Raw genomic sequence first — 21,457 nt, forward strand, 5'->3', positions numbered from 1 at the left:
GTACTGAGAGGTAGAAGGTCAATGTCCTCTTTTCTTTGTGTCCCACACACCAGGAATGCAGAGACTGTGACAAAGACTATTCACTGGACTAAACATTACAACGTCAGATTTATCTTCTCTTAGCTCATATGTGCACTTCCTTATAAAATCCTGTTTGGGCAAGAACCTTAACCAGAACCCCCACCCTCAATATTTCATCAGGTTCCTCATCCTCCACCTTCCCACAGGTAAAGTTTAACACCCTGGACTATCTTCAGCAAGAACCTTGTTAAGTCAATTTAGCCAGAACCCTTATTTACCCCTGATGTCTTCTCTTACAAATTTTCCATCCACAGCCTTCTACCCTGCTTTTTGGTTAAAATTTCCACTTGCCTGTGCTGTATTCACAGTTGAGCTCAATCTGTCCCCCACTGTAAGATCCCACTGCAGTGGTCTCTATATCTGTCATGATGGTCCTGAACAGTCTCCCTTGCCATCTCTAGCAAGTGCCATTGATTTTTCCCTAACAATTGTCCCATGGTTATCAGAAACTCTAATGGACTTTTTAATTTCTTTTTGATATATACCAGTGTTATAACAAGAATATAATAATAAAAATAGCAGTATGATGAAAATTTTTGGAGGCTTGGTCAGATAGTCATTTTGCAAATAGTGATACAGAGGCCCAGGAAATGTAGCTGGTGAGCAACAGAAGCTCAAGCTTTTCTCTGTCATGGAACTTCAATAACCTGCAGGTACTCCTTTCCTGGTTAATGATATGGCTCTTTAGTAATCCCATGGAGTTCTTAAGACTTATTTGCATTTCAGATCTCAGCAGCTTTTACTGGCTTCTTGATGGTGTTGGTACCTAGAAGGTGACTGATACAGAATCAAGTAAAAAATATAGAGAAAACCTTTCAGTGAGATTTTGTGAATATAATTACAATTTCCACTCAAGATGTTCTTCATATTGGCAAGTCTCCATCAACATTGCAACTCCTATGCTACCATAAATACCTGGTGCTATTAACCAAAGAGACAGGAAGTGAAGATTTTCTGACTGCATTTCAGAAGATGTGTTCAAGACTTGACATCTTCATTAAAATATCTGACTTTCAAGACCATCTTCAAAAGCATTCTTCAACAACCCTGGATATTTCTTCATCCAGTATTTTCTCCATACACACTACTTTTCATGCATCCAGCATTTTATCCAGAAAGACATGATCTCACATAAATCCCTACAGGAGGGAGAGAAAAGCTAATGTTGAATGTAGATCATCACGTGATGTTAAAATCTTGGTTGGGAGAGAAGCAATTCTGAAATGGTGGGGTAAGAATTTCCAAACTCCTGATCATCCATAAAAGTAACAAAAACAGTAGAAAAATTGTCAAAATAAGCTTTTTCAGAGCTCTGGAAATTAACAAAATTATAAAATAATCTGGGTAACATTTATTTAAAAACGGTGACTGAATCTCAATAAGAACAGCAAGATTTTTGGTGTGTTAGCTCATCATATTCCCAGACACTTCATCCCAGCTCCATGGTCTATCTGAAAACCAACAGCTTCCTAATCAGAGTAGCTCTGGAAACCAGCAGCTGGAATGAGAAGAAAGGACTTGGCACTCCAAAAGAAACACAATTCCTGACAAACTATCATTATTTAACCTATCTGGCAGCTCCCCAGAAACTCCCTACTCAAGATTTTTCTGTACATGTCCTGACTCTGAACTTGTTCAGGGAGAACAGCTATTTCCATGGGACTTTTTTTTTTCAAAACACAGCTTCAAATTGTTTCATATTACAATAATCTGAGGTCATGATAAAAGTTAGGAAAAATAAAAAAGGATGACCAAAAAACTTAAGAGAAACCTGGGGAATGACATATCCATAGTGGAGTTTGAAAAGTTCTGAGACACTCCTGGGAGTCTAGAAAAACAGGAACATGCATAGGACTGTGTGCATGCTTAGGGCTGTGTGCATGAGTGGGGAAGAGCCCTAGCTCTCACTACTCAGTGACGTGCAGGTTCTGTGCAAACAGGGAGTGAAGACTGAAGACGGAGTTGTAAGCCACCAGCGTGTTGCAGTAGCCTTAATATGAGCACAAAGGCCCTCAGCAAAGCTAAGAGATTTGTTGGTTCAAGGCAATTTAATGAAATCTCTATCTGTTAATTTATTGACCTTAAGTTAACTGAGCAGAACCTAGAATCACACATGAAAAACAATACAAACAATACAAACAATTCAAAAGTCACTAAACAATTGGGGTGACTGGGTGGCTCAGTCGGTTAAGCATCTGACTCTTGATTTCTGCTCAGGTCATGATCTTGTAGTCCTGAGAGCAAGCCCCACACCAGGCTCTGTGCTGACAGCAGGAAGCCTGCTTGGGATTCTCTCTCTCTCTTTCTCTGCCCCTCCCCTATGCCTCCCCAAATGCACACACAGAAGCATGCATCACACACTCTCCTCTCAAAAACTAAAAATAAATAAAAACATTTTTAAAGAATCCCTAAACAGGAAACAGCAACAACGACAACATAATCTGGAGGGAGGGAAGAAATAGGATTTTGAGATTTGCCAAATCATTTTAATTAAATGTTTATTTTTCAACAAAAGTTATGAGACATGAAATGATATAGGGAATGCTGACCCATACCTGGAATAAGGCAAGGTTGTCTACTCTCACCATTTCTGGTCAGCATTCTACTGGAAGTTCTAGTGACAGCAATTAGATAAATTGGAAAGGAGAATGTAAACTACCTTGACATGTACATATGTCTATGTAAAAGACAAAAATTTGTATACAGAATATGTTAATAAATCCAGAAAATATATTATTAGAACAAATAAAAGAGTCCATCAAGGTTGCAGGATAAAAAATCAAAATAAAAAAATCAATTGCATTTCTATACCTAAGCAATGAACAATCCGAAAAATAAATTAAGAAAACAATTACATTTAAAATATGTCCAAAAGGATAAAATACTAAGGAATATATTTAACAAAATACATACAAGATTTGTATAATTAAAATTAAAAAATATTGTTGACATATTTTAAAAAGTCTTAAATAAGTGCAAAGACATCCATGGTTTTAGAAGAGAAGTAAAAATTCTGTTGAGATGTCAGTCCTCCAACACTAATCTACAGATTCAACATATATATATTCTGTATCAAAATCTTGGCTGAGGTTTGTGCAGAAAGTAATATATTCATGTGAAAATTCATATGAAAAATTCATACGGGAATACAATGGGCCCAAAATAGCTAGAACAATCTTTAAAAAAGGACAAAGTTTGGATGATCCATACTTCCCAATTTAAAAACTTATAAAGCTATAGTAGCCAAGGCAATGTGGTACTGGCATAAGGCTAGATATGTAGATCAATAGAATATAATTGAGAGTCCAAAAATAAATAAACTCTTAAGTTTATGGCAATTGATTTTCAATAAGGGTGTCAGGAAAATGAAATGTCTTTTTAAGAAATGGTACTGAGATGACTAGATATTTGTGTATAAATGAATACAGCTCAACTCTTACTTTATATCATATGCAAAAACAACAACATGGCTCATAGAAATAAATGCAAGTGCAAAACTAAAAAAACTCTTAGAAAAAAAACAGGGCTGTTGGGATGTTGGATTAAGTTATGGACCCTTAAGATGCAACACTAAGAGTATATTTACCAAAGAAAATATAGGTAAGTTGAACCTCATTAAAATTTAAAATTTTGTACTGCACCATCAAAAAATAGTCAAATTGAAAAGTCAATTTACAGAATGCGAGGAAATATTTACAAATCATACAAGTTTTCAGAACAAAGAACTTTTGCAAATAATCCAATTTAAATATGGGCAAAGGACTTGAATAGATATTTCTTCAAAGAACGTCTACAAATGACCAATAATCTGAGGAGAAGATGCTCACTATCATTAGTCAGGGAAACGCAAATCAAAATCCCAATGAAATATTTCTTCACACCCACTATGATGACTAACATAAAAAAATGGCATAGCAGAAGGTATAAAGTTATTGAATCGATGTATGTTGTACACCTGAAACTAATGTAACATCGTGTGTCAACTACACTTAAAAAGCAAACAAACAAAAGGAATAAAATACTGATATATGCCATAAGATAGATAATCCTTGAAAACATTATGCTGCAGGGAAGAATCCAGATACAAAAGAGCCCTGTACTATATGATTCCATTTATACTAAATGGTCAGACTAGGCAAACCATAGAAACAGTATGGATTGGTGGTTTTCAGAGGATGGGGAGGGGCAAATTGAGATGGACTGCTAATGAGTTCAGGGTGTCTTTTGGGGGGAGATGAAAATTTCTGAAATTAGATAGTGGTGTTGGTTGCCCAATTCTGTGAATATACAAAACAAACAAACAAACAAAAAACCTCAGAGGGTGAATTTCAGAAGATGTGAATTATAAAGCTATTATCTGGTAAAAGTGAAGGAGAGAGAAGTATTCTGTGGGTCAGGGAAGGACTGAAGACATCAGGCCTTGCAACCTCTTGTTCTGACCCCATGAAATGGGAATGCGGTAGTGGAAGGAGTATCCTTCAGGGGCTTCACTTCAAATCTCTTTGACATTAGAAATTACCCTAATTGTTTTCAGGCTTAAAAAAAGATTTTGATCAATAAAAAGTCTTCATCCTTACCCTTTAGAATTTTCTAGATGGTAAAATGTTACCATAATCCCCAGAGCCTTCTTCTGTTGTCTGATCTCTCATATAAGCTCTCATTTTGGGGGTCTGTAAAACACAAGCATTGAACATAAAAGTTGCTCTCCAGCACATTCTTGAGATTACACTTTATATTCATAATTGAAAATTCAGCATCAACCCCCATTTTATCACACCTAATGATTATCATAATTCCCTTCTTTCAAACCCAATTATTTTTCAATTAGAAATTCAAATGGTTTTTCAAGTTTCTATCTTCACCTTACAATGACAGAGGCACTCCACACAGACTATTTCAGCCACAATTTGAAATACTGTGTAATGAGGATATTTTTAAATGTCAATTAAAATATTGTGATAAGAAAACCAAGTCCATTAATGAAATATAAGATGATAAATATCTAATTATTTCTTGACGAAAATCTCCATTAGATGCTTTTAGCATTCCATTAATGTGTAGGAGAAACAGAATAGAGTTTTTTTTTTAAAAATCCTTTAGAGTTTTAATCTTCTCCCTCTGTTCTCCAAGATTTGTTAATTCATTTACAATCTGATTGGACCTGTTGGTAGCAGGTGAAGCAGGAGAAGGACTCAGAGACAGGAGAAGCGATATGTGTTGAGGACTGAGGACAAGGAGGCAAAGTGTGGTAACTCAAAGGAACTTGATTAGTTTAATTTGATTGGAATCCATAGTGCATAAGGAAAAACAACAAGAATCTTTTTCATTTCTCTCATTGAATCTTTTAAAAACAAAACCTGTAAGGCTGATATTATTTCCAGGAGGAAATTACGATTCAGCCTATGTAGGTGGCTTGCACCATTTCACAAAGTCCTGGAATAGTAGAGCTGGTCCGCATACTCATTTTCAAAATTCCAGGTCTTTGGTAAGCTTTTGCCTTTCCCATGGATGCCTTTCTCAATTTTCCTGGTGTGGAGAGAATGTCCTGGTGGAGTAAGTTGGAAAATGAATAGAAACTTAGAAAATAAGGGCATTGAAGGGATGTGCATCTCATTAATCACTGATGGTGAACAGTGTGGCCGATCCCACTGTGCTTGACTCAGAGACACCATTCCTGTGAGTCTTTACTGAGTGGAGAGGGGAATTTCAGGTTATGTTTCTATACAGAGAGATAATTCCAGAAGATAGACCCTTTAGTCAAGAACAATTCTAAACAATGATGGGTGACTATGCTGTGCTGCCTTGCTCTTTGATGAATAATCATACTATATTGTCATCCAGAGTTGAGATGGATGTTCGTGCACAGATAGCCCCAAACTTTAAAATTAAGCCATCTGTTCAGTAATAGTTTAGCATGGGAACATTTTTTATCAACACTGAAGAAGTACAGGAGTAGTATATGAATGTGCGGACATGACACCATTTCTTTCACTGATCGACCTTTCAAAGGACAAATTGAAATATCCCGTAGTCTTCTCTACAAGCATTTATTAAACATATGTTGCATGTGTAGGTGTAAATTTGATTATTTTGTTACACACATACATCAAAGATTTAGCTCCCCTCTAGAAGTCATTTATAATATGAACAGCGAGTAAAAATTAGCCCACATTTGGGGAAAGCATAAAAGTACCAATTCCAAGTAAGTCATTAAGGGGGCTGTGAAGTTTTAACAATATTGGCCCAGGGCTTCATCACCTATTACTCACGAGATTTCAAACATGCTACTTAGCATCTCTTTCTCAGTTTTATTTTCTATAAAATGGAGATAATGTACTTTATTACCTATGTTATTATTATGATAGATGATATGCATGCAAAGTGTCTAACACAACTCTCAACAAATATTAAATACTCAATAAAAGCCAACTATGTATTCATAATCATTTATTATGTTTTAATTACTAATTATTTACCAAATAATTAAATATTTACTAAATAACTAGTAATTAATAAATTGTTTGTAATTATAGCTAAATTTTTTTTATGATCTCAGACAAGTAGTTACTTTTTGGGTAACCAATGTTGATGCGGAATCAATCTCAACAGAGGATCCTGAAGATTCCCTTCAGGCAGAAATCTTCTGGCCCCAGTTGAAAAGATCCAAAAGATCACATAATATCATGTGCCACTTTGCTTCTCTGGTTATCCATACATACCTCATCAGGGCTTCAAGTACTTTTTCTTCTTCTCATTTCCTTTAGTATACTACATTTGTCAAACATCTGCCCTTGTGTGCTGATGAGTGTAACTTGAACTAGGACACAAATTACCTTGACGCCCTGTTACAGAGATTGGAAATGCTATTTTCATGTATCTGCTAATAGCCATCCTCCCCAATAGCGCCCATGTGACCTTTAAATATCACAGAAGCTAAGTGGCAGAGGAGAATAATAATGGCATTTTAATTGATTGGTAAATTATTGAGCAGCATTAGCTAATCCACCGTAACACTTCTTCTCTCTGCCCCACTCCATCTCGCTGGAACAAATCATTATGCTCTCTGGAGGGTTCCTGTTTTTCTTACATGTGAGTCTATGATCCATTTGACCCTGTCTTCTGTGGTGTAACATATAGGCTAGCTAAAAGAAAGTGCAGATAAATGTTGGAGAAAATAACTGTGTGGAAATCGTATGCTAAAAAGCAAATGTCATTGTAGACTAGGTCTCACTGAAGTTCTAACTATCTGAGTAAGTGATAATAGTACTCTGAATTTATTCTTGCTATTTTTAAAATGATTTTTAAATGAGTTTAACAATTAATTTCAAGTCCCTTTGGACATTATTTTCTGGGGTTCCTATATTTCTGACCCTGGTAATAATTACCAAGCTTTGATATTAATCTCAAGTGAGTGACTATGTGACCCTTGTCCCATAATATGGCATTACTATCTTTGGAAGCATTTTATTTAAAGACAGCCAGATGTATTCCTCCCTGCCCAATAAAATGCTGACCTCATGAAAATTTCCAAATCATCTTAACCCATGCTGAGTTTACTCCTTCCTGGAAATATTTAGAATTTTGTAATCCATTATCAGGAAAACCTTACAAGTCTTTGATACGTTTCAGGAAGCAGTGGGAAGTGTGGTAGAAGTGGGGAAACACAAAGTCATCAAGAGCAGTCTGACCATAAGCACTGGATTCTCATGAACCTCAGTTTCTTACTCTCAACAGTTCCATGGAGTCATGAGAAAGAAATAAGAAACCTGCAGCTCCCTGTACTAGGAGTTTGGGGTGGCCTCTGGACTATGCAGCACAGACACTCTTGATGGCCCAGGCACTCAGAGTGTGGTCAGCAAATAGTCCCTACCCCCAGCAGCAAGAGCTGTCATCTGTCCAGGCAACCCACATCCAATGACTGATTATCAACCAAGTTAGTCCAAAGTAGTAAAGCTCTAATTATCCTTCTATGTTCCCATATGGACCCCAAAGCTCCTACTGGGTTTGGCAAAGGCTTTGTCAGGCTTGTGTCACAGTTGAGCTTCTCCTGCCTGGTCCTGGTTTCTCACCTGCTCTCTTATAAATGGTCATCCCTAAATTATATCCCCACCCACCATTGTGTCTTATCATCTGATTCCAGAGAATGAAACCTGAAATGGTACTGACACACACTAATCTTACAGTTGAATTTTTATGTCCTCCCCCAAGGACAGGAAACCAAGCCTTCTGCATTTTCCCCTGCCTCTCCTTTGATGAGACCTTTCAAGCTAATATCACTCTCTAGTCTTATCACTCTCCATTCCCAACTACACCACCCCCCAACAATATAAGCATTGAACTCTGGGCTCCTTCAGCAGTCTCTCACATTTATTTGCCCTATGTGGCATGTCCTTCTCCTAAAAATGCCATAATTCCTTTACCTCCTAGAACATTTAGTTCTGCTTTCAATCCTCTGAGAAAATTTCTTGGGCCCTTTGGTTTGTATTTGGTGTTTCCATGACCATCTGGGCTTCCTTGTGCAAGTAATGATTGTGCTGTGATATACATGTTTATGTTTATCTCCCCTATTCATCTGTGAACTCACAGTAGGGGGTGACGAGACAGTGAAAATCATACTCTTCTCCATAGCAACAGTTCCTAGCACAGGGCTGGGGTGTGTTAGGCATTTAGAATCATTTGTGGAAAAGACTGGAGGGATAAGCAACTGAATTAATTAACAGTTGATACTTTTTCAGTGTCATATTATTAATCTTCCCAGATTGCTCCCCTCTTACTGTTACCATTAGTGTTTTTGAAGTGAAGATACTTCTATATGATTCCAAACCAAGGGACTGGACTATGTGTCTATCTATCTGTCTCAAGAAACGTTCAGAGGAAGAGATTGGCTATGTGCTATTTCTGCCTGCAGAGTTTTCAAAAAACCATGTGTCACAACTAAAGCTTCTGTACCCACAGACACACTTATGCTGGCAGTGTGTGGTGTGTATGTAACCTTCTCTCTCATTTGATACTAAAATTAGCTCATTAAACAAATAACTTATACAGCTTACACAAGTTCAGTATCAAGATGGCTGTTGGGATTTAGAAAGCTCTGGGGAACAACAACTTGCAATGAGTTCAATGGGTGGGATGGGAGGGGAAGCATGTACTGAGAAGTGAGTTATAAAGCCAGAGAGAGAGGTAGCATCAGTGCAGTGGAGTAGATATGGCAATTCAGGAGCAGAGGAGGAATAGAGAGAAAGACTTATACTTCAGAGTCAGGTGACTGAGGTTTGAGGCTCATTAGGCTCATCTGGAAATGGGGATAATACTTAATTCATAGAAATGTGATAAGTATGTTTTATCCTCATTGGTGAGGGTTTTAAATATGTTTGGAATGTTGGCATAAGCAACATGAACATCAATGAGTACTTTCTATCGGTCTGACGACAAGATGGTAGACAACTTCACTTACTTCCCAATTCTACTTAGGAACAGACCTATCACATGACCAATCATGTTTAGACCAGTGTTCTTGGCCATGAGGAGTGTAAATTCTTGTAGAGCAGGCTTCCTTCAACAAGCCTGCACGCCTTCCTACAAAATGGGCAGGGGTTCTCGGAGGACCTTATCCAACTGAAATCACCAACATTTAAGAAATGGTGTTTTCTGGGGCACCTGTGTGGCTCAGTCGGTTGAGCATTTGACTTCAGTTCAGGTCATGATCTCGAGGGTTCATGAGTTCGAGCCCCGGGTCAGGCTCTGTGCTGACAGCTCAAAGCCTGGAGCCTGTTTCAGATTCTGTGCCTCCCTCTCTTTCTGCCCCTCCCCCCCTTACACTCTGTCTCTCTCTCTCTCTCTCAAAAATAAATAAACATTAAAAATGATTAAAAAAAAAAAAGAAATGGTGCTTTCCTTTTGAAAACAGACTGACTTTATTTGTCTTGGATTTTGTGGTTTCCCTGAGTATTTATAATGAATGTAGAGGGGATTACAGCATTAGGTCAGAAGCCCAGCACCAAGCTCTTAGCCTCTGGAGAGATGAGGCTTCTCTCTCAGTGTCAAGTCCCAGGTGTAAGAGATCTGGGCTCCACTCACCTTCTTGGGCCATTCGTAGAGTGCAGATAGTCTTTTCAATACATCCTTAAGAAACACAAATGGAAGAGTTGTGATTCCTGCCCTCCTTGCCAAGCCCATCGGGACTCAATCAGATGCAAAGGGAATAAAAGTAAAGGAATGATAAAAGGAATCTCATTCAGCACTGAATTCTCTTTTTCAGCCCACATTCACCATTTAGAGCAATGAGAGTGAACTCAATCCATGAGCTGTACAGTAACCTATCTACACTGCCTTTGGCAATTGCCTCACAAGCTGGCAATCTAGATGGCACTGGACTATGTTCCCATCCCTGATTTATAGTACAACAAGTTGGGAGGGTGGGGGAGAAGAGGTGTGGACAGTGATTGGAGATGGGTCTTGAGAACATTGTGAAATTTCCAGAATCACAGAAGCTAAGTCCTGGCACATTCTGATGTCAGATACAACAGCTCCTAAATGTTTATTACATGCCAGATACCCATTCTTGGCAATGGGATACAGAGAGGCAACACAGTGATTCAGTTAAGGGTTGGGATTCTGCAGTTAGTATGCCTGGGGATGAGACCTGTCTGATCTCCTGACATGCTGTAAGGCTTGGGAAACTGTCTCCTAGTCTGTGCCTCAGATTCTTCCTCTGTACAAGGAAGATAAGAAAAATACTTGCCATAGGGTTGTTGCAAGGATAAATGAGTTAATACAAATTAGGGACTTAGAACAATGCTTCAGTAACTTCTCAATAAGTGGTAGCTACTATAAATATTAATGAGGAGAAAGATAGGCCAAGTACCTCTGCTTCCTCTAGCTGCAGCTGAACTCCAGATTCTACCCCCACTGCTTCCCTCCCCAGATGTGGCATTTGGTGCCCTTGTCAATCTTTGCCATTATCAGTGACCTTGAATTTTATAGCTAGCCCTGTTTCCTGAATCTGCACATTCCTCAATACTTAGTCTTGGGGAAGTCTTCCGAAGACTTCCTACCTTCTCACCTCCACCTTCTTGCCCTCAATCCAGTCATATGCAGCATTTCCAAGTTCTAATTCTGACAAAGTTGGACTTCCTGTCTATGATCTCAGAGACACATCACTTAACATAATTTAACCTCAGTTTTCCATCCATGATAGAGGAGCTAGACATTAATTAGATAATTAAGGAATTATTTAAGGTCTTTTTCAACTTTAATTTCCTGTAATTTATGACTATAGCCTGTTAGTCATTTAAAAAATAACCCCATTCTACCTTTTGAATCTAAGGCAAACATACTAGATGTTCCCCCAATATGGAAGTGAAGTTCAGCATTATCAAGGTTAAGAGCTCTGGACCCAGGTCATAACGGAACAGGTGTTTGTCCATGGTGAACTGAGAAACCACTATCATGGGCTGAGCCTGACCCGGTGTCAAAGGAAAGCCAAGGATATACTGGGGAAAGTGGATTGACAAGAAGTGCTTGTCCTGATGCGTTTCTTGGAGGCCAAAGTTAACAATGAATCTGAGGCCCAGACAGTGGGCAACGGAAGAATAACCTGGAAGCGAGTGCTCCAAGCAAAGGCCAGAACATCAGAAAAGACAGAAACTCTGGGGACTCTTTGTGTTAGGGGTTGCTCTTAGGCGGATTTTATTTTCAAAATGCTCAACAGAGCTGAGCAATGCTATTTCCTCTCCCAGAACAAGAAACACAATTCAGTCAGGAACCTGAAAGGAGCAAATACCTCAGTATCTCCTCCTAGATTTCAATAGCACAAAAATCCGTGTGTGTGTGTGTGTGTGTGTGTGTGTGTGCATGTGTGTGTGTGTTTGTGTATGCGTATATGTGCAGGCACAATCCCCTAAACTGGAGTCAAATGAGATATAAAAAGTATTCAAGATGAAAACCATTTGGAGCACATTAAACAAAGTGGAGTCCGAATCAGGAATCCTGATGTTTTGTTGTTTCTCTCTCCTTTTAACCTCAATGTGGTCATTTTACAGATCTCCACAGTGTTCGATGCTTTAATTTTCTTCCCTGTGTATAAGATAATTTGTTTTCAGTTGAAGTAACATCTGTTTCTGTAGATAATTAAGTTATTAGATGCCGATCAATTTAATAAAGCCACAAGGCTTTCCTGACCTCTTTATGCATAATCAATGAATTTAGATGCAAAATGTGAAAACTTTACTTTTTTAAAAATGATCTAAATCTTCCATTAACACAGTCATTTTGCAATTATGTGGTGCTTGCAATCAGAGAGCTATGCAAACATGACATTATGGAAACAAAGATTATTTAGTCATTATGGGGTAGCAAGAGAGACTGGGAAAGTAGCTGATCTTCTCTTTGTCCTTGAACAACAGTCTCTATCTTTATTACCTGAAGTTCTTTTATTTTATACCTCCGACAGTTAATGTTCCTATCCCACCTGTTATAATAGGTGTCATTTCTAGAGTGTTCTAGGCACTTTGCATATATTTTCCACATTTAATTTTTCCTGTCAATCCTGCAAATAATTATTAATATTTTCAATTTTGCAGATGGCTGAGACAGGCAGGCAATTGATCAGGGCTTCCCAAGTGGAGTCAGAATTTAAACCTTCAGCCTCTGGACTCTGGAGTCCACCTCCTCATTGCACCACTAATTGGTGGCCGTAAGCCATTAGCACTGTACCCTGCTTCTTGTGTACTTATCTGTGTTAATTGGGGGGCTGGTGTGGGGAGGCAAGCAGCTTTGACTCCCATAGATTCCCAAAGTCATAATGTACCCAAGATTCAGAATTCTGTTTCTGGGGTTCCAACAATTCATAGGTAGACCACCTTCACTATAAGAAGTGGAAGTAAACTTTCAAGTTGATGGGAGAGCAGTGAAAGAATGAATCAGGGATGAAATTAAATATTTTTTAATGTTTATTTAATTTTGAAAGAGAGAGAGCATGCAAGCATGATTGGGGGAGGGGCAGGAAGAGGAAGACAGAGGATCCCAAGCAGGCTCTGTGCTGTGAGCCCAAAGCTTGAAGCGGGGCTCAAACTCAAGACTGTGAGACCATGATCAAGAGTCAGCCACTTAACTGGCTGAGCCACCCAGACATCCTGTGAATCAGGAATGAAATTAGACACTACAGGTCACCATGATAACCTTCCAGTCACTAAAGAATGTAGAAGATTCCTTTTTTTAAAGCCAAAATATATCTTGTGACTTTCACCTTAACTTTATGTGCCAAATACACATGGGAATATAAATTAGCAAAAGATTCTATTTATGTTTTTTCTGTCAAATGTAATAATTTTTATTTCCCTTAAGACATTTTTTTTATGTCGGGTTTCCTGAGTGGCTCAGTCAGTTAGGCAACTGATTCTTGATTTCAGCTCAGGTCATGATCTCACAGTTCAGTTCATGAGATTGAGTCCCACCTCAGGCTCCATGCTGACAGAACAGAGCCTGCTTGTTCTCTCTCCCTCTCTCTTTGCCCCTTCCCCACTTGTGCACATGCACACTCCCTCTCTCAAATAAATACATAAACATTATTTTTTAAAAAGAAATTTTTATGTCATTAATAAAGACAGTAACACAAAAACAGCAAAAACAGTTGTGAAGTGTAATTGACAAGATAGAAATCACCAAGGATGTGAACCTCCTTATAGTCCTTCCAGGCTCAACACATCAGCCTTAGTTTTCTCAAACATGTGGAGAAGAGATTACATCTATTCTCTGTACATCTATCTGTTACATGGTCTTATTATGAAGATCAATGAGGGAGTGTAAAATGCAGAAATTCTGAAAAGTGTAAAGAGCCAGATATGTATAAAGTTTTATTTGGTAATACATTCTTGTTAATTTCCATGTGGTGAGAGATTTCCATCTGATGGGAGTCATCATTTCCGTTGTGCTCATTCCAAAATAAACTAATGATTTTATCTGCGAAAGTTAAATGAAGTTGAAGTGGTACTGTTTCTAATAAATTATTCTCTTTCCTACAGAAATATAAATGAAACAATCAATTCATAAGATTACTAACTGTTCTTCCCTGATCTGTCACCATGCCACATCTTTGAGAGGCAAGATGACTGAGTATGACCATAGCACAAGGCTGTGTTTTTCTAACTTTCCAACAACTGTAGAATTAGAATATACATGTCTTTGGGATTAGCAAGTGGTATTTCAAATGTGACTTGCAAATGTATCTTAGTTTAGGCACTAACTATACAATAATAATTTCATGTATAATTTTAATACTAAACATTGAACAACTGTTTCGATTTTGAACAACCAACGATTTTGCCTGTCAATTCTTATGACCATGTAATGCTGCAGGTAAATCTCTAATTGCCCCTGACATTCTTGCTTTGTAAATTTGTTATCTTATTTTTGGGGTTTCCAGGTTTTCTATTGTGAAACACACCTGTATATATAAAGTTTATTGCTGTGTGTTTGATTATAATGACCTTAATCACCTTTTTTTGGCATGTAAGATCACAGAAATTTCTTTTTGGGGGGACAAGTAGTGAAAAATTAAAAGAGGCCATGAAGGAAAAACAAAGTCCTTTCAGAACTCTCTGACTCTTAGCATACAGAAAAGATGAGTATAAACTCTGGTTTAGCCTTTGGTTGACGCAATCTGGATTTCTGCCTGTTGTCTTGGTGGTCCATTTGGTTTAGTGTTTTTCCATTGACTTCCCATATTCCCCCTCCCCCCCACCAATAACTATGTTTTAAAATTAAAGTATAAATTATACACGGGAAAGTCTAAAACCCTTAAATGTACTATGCTTTGCGTATGTATGCACCTGTGTAACTACTGCCCAAATGAAGATCCTGGAAACCTACCAACTATTGTAGGTTTCCAGCTACTTACAGACTCCTCAAGAGCATTCCAGCTGACATCTCCCCAGAGGGATTCAGTATGTCAACCTCTAACACCATAGATTAGTTTTACCTGATTTTGAACTGGATATAAATGGAATCATAACAAAGTATCATTGTTATGGTTACACTAAAATAAGCCAAGGGAGGCTCTTAGGCCTCCACTTTGTACTTACTTTAAGCTTCTTTCACAGTCTTCCATAGTCATGTATGAAATGTGTGCAGAAAACAGTTCTTGCTTTATGCATGATTAGATCTGAAAGATGATTACACAGGATGTATCTTTCTTTTCCATATCCTTCCAGACACAAGGTTACTAGTGACTCCCTTCCAAGGAGCACATGCAGGGGACACACATTAAAACAAAGTGCCTTTAGGCAGGAGCAGCTGGCCACATCTAATTCTTTTGGCTCTTGGGATGTGGGTGAAGAAGTATTCATCACAGTTCTCCATGATGGCCACTTGATGACCTCCCATGGTCCGTGTCATAATCAATAAGATTCACAAAGCCACTAGGATCGCAGTCGGTTGTGTCAGTGGGAAGTGAAGGGAAACCATAACTTAGGTGTACTCTAAATGTGGTGGAAAAATAAAAAGCTGAGCAATCCTGCTGTGGAGATGTATTGCGATTAATCTGAGCAGTCTTGCTGCAAAGGCTTGGTCATTTATTATAAGGTGCACAACTATTTGTTGGGTGGTAACACCTTTTTTCTTCTCTTATAATAAATGTTTTCAGTAGTAATGAGCTCAAAAGAATGAGAGTGTGTTTGATGAAAAATTAAATGCTAAATTTTCATTTTTCAAAAATGTTGATGATGAGAATGTAAGGCACTAAGTATGTGTCAACATTTACTATCAACTGTGAGACATCGCAGTGTTATCACAAAGACATGAAAATCAAAACACAAAGATTAGCGGACTAAGCTTCATCATCTACTGCAACAAATAGTAATTATTTTAAGATGATGCCTGGAAATAATTTAATATTTGTATCTAGAGAAGGTGTGTTTAAATATTATTCTAATGCAATATTACCTTTTTTCCCCCTAGATCAAATGAACATGTGTTGTAGTGAACCTCCAGAGTGACTCCCAATGGTTCCTACTTCTTGGTATTCAAACCCTTGTGTAGTTCCTCCTACAGTCCCAGGTTAAGTTACATAAGACTGTATTTTCTACCATGAGTTGTCACTCTATTTTTCTCTCTCATATTCTTAGTTCTGCAAGGGGTCCAGGTGCCATGTCATAAGAACACCAACGCACCTGGTGTATCTTTTCTGAAGAAGCGTATCATCTTATGGTAAAAAACGCAAGTCTGACTGACAGCCAGAAAAAAACAAAAAGAAAAAATTGTAAGAGTAACCTTAATAATGTTTTTTAAAAGTCTCCTGGAATGTACACCACGGTGATGCTCCACTTTGCAAGCAGCCCATCTCCCTTCTCTAACTATATGATGTGATGCTGGATTTAAGAGGGAAAAAAAAAAAAAAAAAAAAAAAAAATATATATATATATATATATATATATATATATATAGCAGCAAAAAGAGTAGATCCCACTGGACCATATAAACTATTTCATCTGTAGTTCTAATTTAACATCTTTTCCCTTAAATTAATTTTTTCCTGAAGTGTTGAGATTGTTAATTTTGTATATGCCAGTTATAAAATACAGATGTCAAACATTTTAGGTGGAGAACATGAGTAAGAACAGGGAAGAGAAAGAATGATTATTTTAAACATAAGCCTTTTAAATAACCAATAGATTAAGACTGAAGGTGTTCACAACTACCGATAACTCCCTTATCCAATGAGGTCCCTAATGAGGGCTCACCCATTGGACACAACTCAGCACATCTCTGTCTCAGCCTGGCCTGTTTTTGCCTCCTCCAATAGAAACAATCAATCTCTCCCCAGGGCATGTTTTTTGTGGTTTTGATTTCTGCTTAATCATGTCTTCTTACTTGTCTTTATCTATTGCTGTGTAACAACACCAAAATTCAGTGACATAAAACAACAACCATTATTTTTCATGGTTTTGGGGGTTGACTGGGCTCTGGTGTATGGTTCTCCTGCACCATGTGGCATTGTCTTACCTGCCTTCAGTTGGGTTAGGTTGTGAGGTCTAAGAAGTTCGCACTTGCATGTCTGGTATCACACTACTCCCTCCTATGAGCTCTTCTACCTCAGTAGCTTGGTCTTCCTCACATCATGGTGATCTCTGCATCAGTCAGAATTCTTCCTTGGCAAATCACTTGAAGAGCAAAAGCAGAGGCAACCAGGCTTCATGGAATTCTATTTATCAAAGGAACTTATGAGGCAAACCTACATACAAGAGGAGAGTAGGAAGAAATTCCATTTCTTAATGGGTAAGGCAGGTATCCATACACAATGAAAGAAATGTTGCTGACATCATCTTTGGAGAGTTTAACCTATTCATGGCTCCCCCTAACTCCACCTTACTCCTCATCTGCACTTTTTGACTATATGTTCTTTAGCTTTTAGCTCCCTGAGTCCCCCATCACATACCAAGCGTAACATCTCTGGTTCAAATTTCTAAGAGAAATAGCTAATCAATTAATTATAATTGTCCTTAGACAGAATAAACTTTCAAAGAGAAACATCTCACATGTCATTGATCAGTTTATACAAATTATTCTTGAATTTGGTGCTGGTTTTTCAACCAAAAAGCTTGGCTACAAAGGGCAAGAACAGGTGTTATAGTGAGTGACAGGCATGGGCTGCTTTATCAGAACAGGGCTGGGAGGTGTAGTCTTTTCCTTCAGAAGAGTGCAGTGACTGTGAAGAATGTACCTTGACCAGCAAGCTATCTCTTAACTAATGAACCAAAATGAGGTATTGATTTTATAGTTACCTGGTTATTTATTTTTCTCCATCTAAAAGTGTCCCTTTGCTAATCTGAAGCCCCTCTGCCCATGGGGCGAGGCAAAACAATCCATCACAGAAAAATCAAGACCGAGTTACGTTATTTATCAGCCTCTAGCATACTGGGATGCTTTTTCTTAACTTTCCACATTCTAAACAATGGAAGCATGAGGTCTTTCTGGAACATTATAGGTCTCTTTAGAATACATTTGAAATATAAAATTTACATAATGAAATAATATTTTCATTGTAGTATGTTCCTCAAACTCCTTTCTCCCACACATTTATTTTCATTGCTTTAAACTTTAATTGTATTGGTTTGATTTATTTTCTTTATTTCCTTTTTATGACAGAAAACTTGATAATAAATTTGTACAAGTTTCCCTGTGATGCAGCCCTCTCATATATATAGCTAGAAGTTCTTGCCTATCTGATGTCCAGAAAGAATAATAGTATAAGACAGCAAAGAATAATAGAAAGAATCCATAGTTCTATCAGAAGCCTGGTACCTAAGAAAACTGAGATTTTGTTACAAAGGACTTGCAACTCTTTTTTTATCTTTCTTTTTCTAAACAGGTGCTGTATATACGTCTATGGTCCACTCTGACGCTGTGTACTTTGAAGCCGTTGATCCTAAACTGAGAATAAATAGAGGAAAAGAGTTTTCATCCACCACATTAATCCTTTGTTTTATTACTATTACCCATTGGGACTTTACTAAATATTTGAGATATCTGCCTTCATGAAGCTCAGATAAGAGAAAGAGACATATATGAAAATGAATATGCTTTGTAGGACACAGGCCACAAAGAAAAAAGTACTCATTCTGCTGAGGAAGGAAAGAGCAGAAAAGTCTTCATGGAGGAGACAAATTGAAATGTGGAGTTATATATTTTTAATGGACATCCTGTTAATCTTCATTGTTGTCAGGACTTGATACTGTCTTTCTTTTCATTTATAGCCTTAAAGTGGACTTTTTTGTGGGATATGATTTCCATTGAGATATTTTCTGGGACTTAATTTTTAAGTATGTTAATTCATTTTTCTTATTGATTTCTAGCTTAATTCCACTCTGGTCAGAAAACATATTCTATATTATTTCAAGGATAAGTGATTTTTGAAAATTTTCTATGGGTGTTTATATACATATATATACACATATATATAATTAATATATACACTATAATACTATATTATTATGTATATACTATACATAATAATAATACATAATAATACTACTATATTATTAATGTATATACTATACACCTATATATATATGTATATATATGTGTTTATATATTCTTAGGAATGTTCAAATTATCTATATCTTCATTAATTTTTGTTTACTTATCTTACTAGTTACTGAGATAGTTATATGAAAACATCTTCGCTATTATTTTGGATAAGCTCTAATATTTCCCATAATTATGTCTATGTTTTCTTTCTATGCATTGCCTGTGGAATTTACATCAGTAGTTGTTCTGGAAATCTGTAAAGTGTGAATGCTCATATGCTATATGACTGAGCCATTCCACAATTAGGTATAGTTGACAAAGAAACGCTTGCTCGTGTGCACTAAGAGACATGTAAAAATAATTCAGAACAGTAGTATTCATAGCCTCAAATTGGAGATAATACAAATGCCCCTTAACAGTAGAATAAGTAAATAAATTGTGGCATATTCATCCATTCAATGGCATACCATAGAGCAATGAAAAATAACAATTGATAGCTATACTATATACAAGTACCACAGACAAGGCTAAGGAACAGAAGGTAAGTGTGTACCATATGACAGTTTTTATATAAATCAAAACCAGGCCATAGAACCTAGTGTTAGAGCTCTGAAAAATTATTACTTGAGAGAGGATGGTCGGAAAGTAAGTGAGAAGGGACATGAGAGTGACATTTGGGTGATACTTTAATTTTATTAAATTGGTGTCGATTCAAAAGGATTTAGCTTTCTGTTCATTGAATGGGATATTTATGATCTGTGCTTATCTCTGCATATTTGATATATCAATTCAAATATACATAGATATTTAGTTTATATACTAGCAGATGTGTATATAATGAATGTGTATATATGAATATAAGAGCATGAAGGGTATTCCAGACACAGAGAGAATCACAATCCAAGGAACAGACGATAAACAGCAAGGTCCTTCCTGGCAAATTCAAAGACTTCAGCACCAACAGACAAGAGAAGGAGAACCACAGTAGGAAATGGCTGACTAACCGTTCACTTAGCGCATCATTGGTTTGTATGTTTCCTTCATGTTTGCTTCCCTCGGATGAAGAAAAACAGCCCAAATCTCAAAACACCACTTTGTTTTCTTTAAGAACATGGATCTCAAGACAAATGAATCTCAAATGAAGTCAACAGCACCAAGGAATGAACATCAGTGTTCTCCCAAATTTGTATAAGAAATACTCTGTGCTGGGGAGCCTGGGTGGCTCAGTCTGTTAAGCATCTGACTTCAGCTCGGGTCATGATCTCGCGGTTTGTGAGTTCAAGCCCCACATCAGGCTCTGTGCTGACAGCTCAGAGCCTGGAGCCTGCTTTGGATTCTGTGTCTCCCTTTCTGCTCCGCCTCTGCTTGCTCTCTCTCTCTCTCTCATAAGTAAGTAAACATTAAAAAAAAATTTTTAAAGAAATACTCTGTGCTTGTGTCCTCTACATATTGATTTTGTAATTCATAAATCTTCTAAATAGTACTGTTAACCCACAATATAAAATGTACATTATATATGAAAAATAGAAAGTTATAAAATTTTATATGAATAGAAATTTTGCCATTTTCTTTCAGCGTCTCGGTAGATCACCTTGAGAACCCCTTTGGAGAGTCAACTGTGAATTCTTTCTGAAATAGGCACTGCTTTATTACTAAGGAGTCTCCAGAAAAGCTGATAATAATGTGCTGTAATTCAGGATAAGGAGGTAACCTGTGCGCTTTGTCCCTAAGACAAGGTTTTCATGGTTTTAGAAATTAATTCAAGAGTACAATCCTGGTTAGAAGAACTGACCTTCAGCACTAGTGGGAGGAAAACAGCAGGCATCTTTGACATCTATTAATTTACATTCTGGGAAACTCATCCTCCTTTAGGATTACTTTTTGGTAGAGAGTTCATGGAGGAAAAGGATTCTTGAATTGAATCTTGAAAGACTCATTACACTTTTAAAGGAAGAAAGTAATGAACATTTCAGGGGCAATGGAAACTTGGGATTTAAAGGGGAATTTTAAGTAACGATTTAATTTTCTTTCTTTTTCTTGTAATTTTTTTAATTGTTTTAAATGTTTATTTATATTTGAGAGAAAGCATAAACAGGATAGGGACAGAGAGAGATCGAGACAGAATCTGAAGCAGGCTTAGACTCCCAGCTGTCAGCACAAAGCCCAACATGGGGCTGGAACTCACAAACTGTGAGATCATGACCTGAGCTGAAGTTGGATGCTTAACCGACTGAGTCACCCAGGTGCTACCTTTTTTAAATTTTTTTAAAAATGTTTTATTCATTTTTGAGAGAGAAAGAGAGAGATTGGCAGAGTGAGAGGGAGACACGGAATCCAAAGCAGGCTCCAGGCT

The 21,457-nt window shown here is 37.3% G+C and overlaps 1 long non-coding RNA gene across 1 annotated transcript in view; it reads right to left on the minus strand.

The window, feature by feature from the left end:
• Positions 1-3,085: 3,085 nt before the first annotated feature.
• Positions 3,086-21,457, minus strand: part of LOC128779034 (uncharacterized) — a 101,020-nt gene continuing 82,648 nt past the window's right edge. Inside the window, exons 2-3 of the long non-coding RNA XR_008424917.1 lie at positions 17,080-17,308; positions 3,086-4,751 (exon numbers count right to left, since the gene is read on the minus strand). This is a non-coding gene — a long non-coding RNA (uncharacterized LOC128779034). The remainder of the gene's footprint in view (positions 4,752-17,079; positions 17,309-21,457) is intronic.

Source organism: Panthera pardus, unplaced genomic scaffold (genome assembly GCF_024362965.1).
Source record: "Panthera pardus isolate Hobbes unplaced genomic scaffold, ASM2436296v1 HiC_scaffold_10, whole genome shotgun sequence".
NCBI classification, from domain to species: domain Eukaryota; kingdom Metazoa; phylum Chordata; class Mammalia; order Carnivora; family Felidae; genus Panthera; species Panthera pardus.